We start from the raw sequence: 6,652 nt of genomic DNA on the forward strand, positions 1-6,652 counted from the left end.
AATATTTTGATGTAAAAGATGTAGTTCAAGATAAAAGTGTACCTTTATCGTGTTCATCATCGAGCGTAAAACGCTTTCTCTTTCCGTACTTATTCGCGGTCCACGACTCGTTGCTGTTCACCGCGGACTTGTGTTGTTAACGAATTGTTCCGTTACGTATTTCGACATTGTTTGGGGCAGGGATTTTGTTGGGAGGCCGCGTAATCTCGAGAGTGTTGGACTCCCACGGGAGGGGCTCGGTCGTATTTCATTTTGCTGCGGACGCGGCATCGGTGACGCGCGATCACGAAGAAAGTCGCGAGAGATAAAGAGAACGAGGAAAGTCGCGATATGGCCAAAAGGGGATATTCCCGTTGGCGTCGTAACCCGCTCCTCGTCGTGTTTCCGCCCATGGTAATCGCATATAGAGGATCGGAGTCCGCGCTGGGTCGACCTCGCCACGCTGGCCCATGCTCGACTCTTTCCACTTCCGACTCTTTCTCTCCGCGGAGAGACTTATTCTCGCCGGCGAACGACGGCAACGGCAGCTCTCGAGACTCCACTCTATCTCGAAACTTGTCGCGGCGTTCTACAAATTTAATCCGGATTTCATTTTCGCCGTAGTGTTACCGCAACAAAGTTACACAGGACTGTCGGAAAAGGAGTTAAATGTATCGTTATGTTCGAGGATTTAATATACTGAGAGGAGTCTCTCCCGGGGCTGATAATGTCCGCGCAGCCACAGCGTCTTGTCCGCTCGATAGCGGCTGGATCGATAGCCGCTTCCGCTGTGCGAAGTTCCGCGCAATTTCGCGGCAATTAGTTTCGTCCCTTGATTACACTGACGTCGGAACAGTATAGACGCGACAGTCAATCCGCGCCGCTTTTTCCCGAAAACGATAATTGCAGATCACCGACCTTGACTGCTAGCGATCGAAGTCATTAGAACGCTCGGCCTCGTCGAGACGTTAATTGGGTTAATCGCGATTGTTCGTTAGCCCGGTCAATCACCGTAAGTTCCGCCGGCTGATATTAATTGGGCTAATTACTTGTGCACGTCTACCGTGAATTAAGATGGATCGTACCTCAAGCTTTCCTCGAGCTAGGTTCGGAGGCATATGACGACATCGTCGGGTAGATGAAAGAGAACACTTTGTAAACAGCTGCACCTTATGATTTTTTTTAAACAAGGAAACACTGACATTGACACATGATTAGATGCGAGTAAAATTATTTTTGAAATTTTTATCTCTGTACACGGAGAGAATTTTAAATAGTACGCAAATTACTGTAGAAATTTTTAATCGAGGAATAGATCGACATTCCGTAGCAATTTATCATTTCATTTTATATATACTATTATTATATATACTTTCATTTTATATATACTATTCGAATTACTTTTCGGAACTGAAACAAAAATCTGCTATATCTCTAATGAAGTTTACTATGTTTCTCACTAAGATAGATACTGATCTTATTGACAGCCTATTCCTGTACTACTAAAAACATAGTAAAATTGAAAAGAATGTATATGAAAAAAAAACTATAATATTCTCTCGGTGTAAAATATGTTTTTATTACAAGTTTTGCTATTGCAACGTAAATCATTCTTGAATTTTCAATCGATAAGTGATGTAAATAGTTAAAATTTTGGGAGGACGAAAGTTTCACGAAGGCTTTTAGTGCATGCATTTGAAGATATTGAGTCTTTGCAAGTGTCTGGTTCGTTTTGTTCGTCAGACAGAAATCCTTTTGTGCGATAGGAGGTTCTTAAAAAAATAGGGAACCAGATTGCTCGCGAGACGCATAGGCTGGCAATATAAGTAACGGCGTATTTGGCGTCTGCCGAGGATGGCGAATTGAAAGGGAGTGGCGTGGAGAAAATAATAAAAAAAGGAGAAAGGAAGAGAAAAGAAGAGAAAAGCGCACGTGGAACAAAGTGAGCAGGAGGAGGATGTGGAAACAGACCAGAAAAGAATATTGGCACAGAAGTACTATCGGGCTGACTATCAGTCCCACGAACGATCCTCACTTCCGCTCGTTTCCTGCAGCCTCTCATTTCCCTCGTGTAAATATTCACGTATTATGTACAATGTACACGTGTAGATCCGTTCTCTTTTATACCTCTCGGAAATATCGGATTATACAAAGCGTGAGCTGATTATTGTATCGTCAATCATCCGTGCCGCTGAAACCGCGAAGATCAATCCGACATCGTTAACATTTTTACAAACGGAAGTTCGCGATCTGTCGCAACACTTCATATATCGCCCGCGAGAGAAATTAAAAATCGTCTTCTAGCTGAAGCAAATCTTCTTTACCTGGTAGTCGTCGTTAATCGAAAGTTAATCGGAACTTTGGCTCCTTTTACACGCCTGCTTTTCGTAGAATCGCTATACAATCGATGGTCGCTAAATTATTGGCGAGATTCTGATTGCGAATCGTGTCGTTGTGGGTAGTGATAGGTCAGGGTAGTCTGCGAAGTTGACCGCTACTTCCACGTGGAAAGTGGGATTTGCACTTAATCACGCAACACAATGTGTGGTCAGCCGCGAGTATCATCGATCGGCCAAGCTGCTTTCTACGGAGAGCCGAAAGTCGCGCTACCGAAATGTGGGTCGGCGACCTTTCTTCGCCGCTGCCTCCCTTTCTCTATACGCCTCCACCCTCGCGTAGTACCGTTGACTGTGACCGCAACTTGGCGGTCAACCAAAACCGTTCTTTTTTCGCGAAACGCCGCTGGCCCGCTTCTCGATTACGCGCGAGAATATTTCTTCCTTCCTCCCTCTCTCTCCTCTCTTTGTCTTCTCCCGCTTCCTATTCTCGCTATTTCTCTTTCTTTTTTATTTTTTCCTTTCTCGTCGCGAGAGCTCTTTTTGCAATGGAAATTGCCCTTCGTACGGTCGATTTGCATTTGTTTTCCGGATGGAATGGACGGCCTGATGGCGGACGGATCTGCGGAGTGTTGCCGACCTGCGGTCGGCTAGTTGTTTAAAACTGGCGCTCTCTATTTCGCGAGTAATGCATAGTAATTTGATATATACACCGCTCTCTCTCGTTAACGGCCTCTCGTTATACGCTGTTTTGTACAGGTTGGCGAAATTAATACGCGTTTCACCGATATCAAAGCCAATGTGGATATGTCGTAATTTCTATTTGTTGCGTGTGATTGTTGCACTTCACCGTGAGCGATACGCTTAAACCCGAGGCGGAGTTTCATTTCTGGGTTCAGCGGGCAACTTCGATTGTAACATGTTACGCGTAATTTCACATAATATCGGTACGGTCGTAACTCCGAGACAAATGTTCGATTAAACACTTTGCGAGCAGACACGAATGCATTATTCGCGGAAACGAAGGACCGTAATGATGATTACACTCTCACGATAATTACATGCAATTTTCTCTTTTTCAAAACTGTTACGGTTGCTACATCCACATTCGCTATGGTTGGAGAGAAAATTTATGTGATTCCAGGTGAAATAGGTATTGCATTAAAGGTTGCCGTCCTTATTATATGTTCTTTTATACAGTTCTCACATCCACTGTTCTCGTGACACGTAATGTTCAGTCAGTATATCTTCATATATACGGTTGTCTCAACCGAAAGAATATAGCAGTCTCTTTGTTGTGGTCTGCAGAAAAAGTACTATGATTGAGAGATCCATAGGAGTTGGTTACGCCATACAGTACTGAGAGTAATGCTCGAACAGGTGACAGGCAGCGAAGAAAGTCGTATCACTTTCAGAGTACTGTAATCATTACATTTTTTTTCTATGCATGAGAGAAAAATTGCAAAAATAACATTAATTTTGTTGCAGCAACCACATTTAGGCAAAGACTTTTAGTGTTTTCTCCATACTACGCGGTTCCTTGGACGATCCGTAGTCCCTTGGCCGATTCTTTATTTCGCGAATAAATCAACGGTGGTGATCCATCCTGATTACCGCGCAGTCACTCGACACAAACGAACGGAAGAGTTTATACTTGCCATGCTTGAAACGCCATTCGTTTCTCGTCACGTTCGCCTAAATCCGACGCGCGCGTGTTTAATTCGTACGGAAGCTATTCCTCACACGCGACGCGAAATGAGGATATTTTCATCCATATAAAGAGAACAGTCCGTGCTAAAGCTCGAGAACGAATAAAAGCGAGGCAATAACGGGAATTCGGGCGACCGCGAGTCAAGTAACGAACTCTCGCGTGCAATTTTGCATTGCAATTACCTGTCGTCGACGATCGAGTTTTCTCCAAGTTTCTCCTGTTCGTTCGCGGACTTTAAAATTCAACGAAACCTGAGAAAATCGTCTTTCTTATCGGAATATAGCGCTCTTCGTTTCTCTTGAGCGCAAGCTACTTGATCGATCGTGAGAATAAAAAAAGTCGTGAACGATGCTCGTTTCCTGACACACGGAACCGACGCGATTCGCGCATTTTGTTGTCACAGCAATATATTAATGCTATGATTGTATCAACCATAGCATTCTGGAAGAGTGACACCGGCCTTCTTCGCTACCTGTTCACAGGCTTCGTGTTTGAGCGGTACCAACTCCTATAAATCCCTCAAGCACAGTACTTGTGTTGCAGACTCCTACAGAGAGACAGTGATATTCCTTCAGCTGAGATAACTGTACATGAAGATATTCTAACCGAGCATTACGACGTATCATAAGAACTGTGGCTGTGAGAACTGTATAGAAGGACATACACAATAGTAACAACTTTTAATATAACATCTACGTCATTTGAAATCACCTAAATTTTCTCCTCAACCATATAGCGAATGTGTCGATGTAGCAATCACATAGCAGTTACAATTGCCAGTCTCGAAAAGTGCAATTTCTTTCGGTGAAATTCTCTCCACCGCTTCGATTATACGTGAAAGTTCTGCTAAGCATCTAATCGCACGAGTTCGATGAACTTTGTCGATGAACCATCGAACGGTATTGTATCGTTGCAACCCAGGTGCGGCCGTTAACGTCGGCAGTCTAAATGACTGTTACCGTAAAATATGAATACTCAGTTAACGGTGGCGGATGTGGGGGAGGGTGGGTGGAGGAGGGTGGCGGGGATAATTGTCTCGGGATTTACTTGCAGACAGGTCTAATGTGATTGGTAGTTCCGAAGCGGACGTGGGGGCTTCTCGGGGGACAATCGAGTTTGCGCTCGGCTAGCAATTACGCTCTCTGCTCGTTACGCGGTTTGACAAACTTTCTCCCGCGGCAGCGAAAGACGTCGTGTCCCGTGCGCCCGATTGACGCCGTTTTCGCGGAAAGTTGCGGTAATTGCGTGGCAAAGTAGATTTCGCTGCTTGTTCACTCATCGCGCGCCGGCTAAACAATAACAAATATTTGGCGACGGTGGAGGCGCATTTAATTTATCCGTTCGCTTTTAACTCCCACGACAGCGTTAGTCGAGCGTCAGAGTTAACAGCTTTAAATTGCTCCGCTAACTTGGAATGTGCATCGCGTCGTAGCTCTGAATGAAACCGCACGTACACCATTGTAAACGCAAAAACGCGAGCACAATAATTTCAGCTTTTCTTTTTTCTCAGCACGTTACTCGATTAATTAGTGATAATAACGGTTATTTCGAAAAATTTTTTTCTTATTCAAAATATCTGAACATTATAACATCACACAATATATTTATCACACAATTATTTGTGTAATAAATACTTAGACATATACGTACTTGGTTAATTATATTGATTTCACTTCTTTTTTTAATTAAATTAATTTAAAACATCTGCACTTTGTTTAAGTTAACATGTACTTTGCATTTTGTAATTTTTGTTTTGATAATTTTTGGTCTTTTTTGTTTAGTATTTTTTATTTGATTAACAGTTATCTCGACTCGGCGTATTAGGTCGAGTAGCGGATCGTAAGCAAGTGATTCCTATCCCGTTCTAGAATTCATCAAGCCCTCAGGTAGCTTCGTAAATTGTCGTGTTTGTTTAATCCCATGATAAGAACCGCGTCTTTACGATAGGTATTTTTTTTTTACGAGTACTAAACTGTAACGATTGTAGCGAAATAAACGAATAAAAAGTCGTAAATGAAGTACATGGCACAGATAGGAGAAGCAGAACGGACGGTATCCGTTGCTATCTAAATTAAGTAGAACCGAGTGCCCTCCGGCAGAGAGAGAGAGAGAGAGAGAGAAAGAGAGAGAGAGAGAGGAGTTTCCGCTTGTTTTCGAATAAATCGCGCAATCTACCTAGAATTTTACGCGCGCTCACTTGGCAACGCGTTATTTAAACAACGCCGCGAGTATACAACACCGGTTTCTTCGCTTGGTTTTACTTTTGCACGAGCAATTCTTCTCGCTGAGCATTCCATCGGGCGCGGGATCCGGGTAGCTTTGCTGCTACTTTGTGAAAAAGGGATTCTACCGGCGCAAAGATAAAGCCGCGTATACGGAAATAAAATGTAAGTGTCTTGATCAGAGCAAATGTACGCGCACAGCTCGCTACCCTAATTCAATTGGTACATTACGGGGAGTTACGCGTATGCAACGTTTGGCCATGATGCGGTGGTTACAGTTATTGGTTTATGCACCTCTCGCACAGCATAACCATATTTTACGATAATGAATTTAAAATCCCTGTAAAAGAGGAGAGAGAGAGAGAGAGAGAGAGAGAGAGAGAGAGAGAGAGAGAGAGAGAGAG

The sequence above is a fragment of the Odontomachus brunneus genome, unplaced genomic scaffold (assembly GCF_010583005.1).
Source record: "Odontomachus brunneus isolate Ranch 3 - 2012 unplaced genomic scaffold, Obru_v1 Obru_scaffold_113, whole genome shotgun sequence".
In the NCBI taxonomy this organism is placed as follows: Eukaryota; Metazoa; Arthropoda; class Insecta; order Hymenoptera; family Formicidae; genus Odontomachus; species Odontomachus brunneus.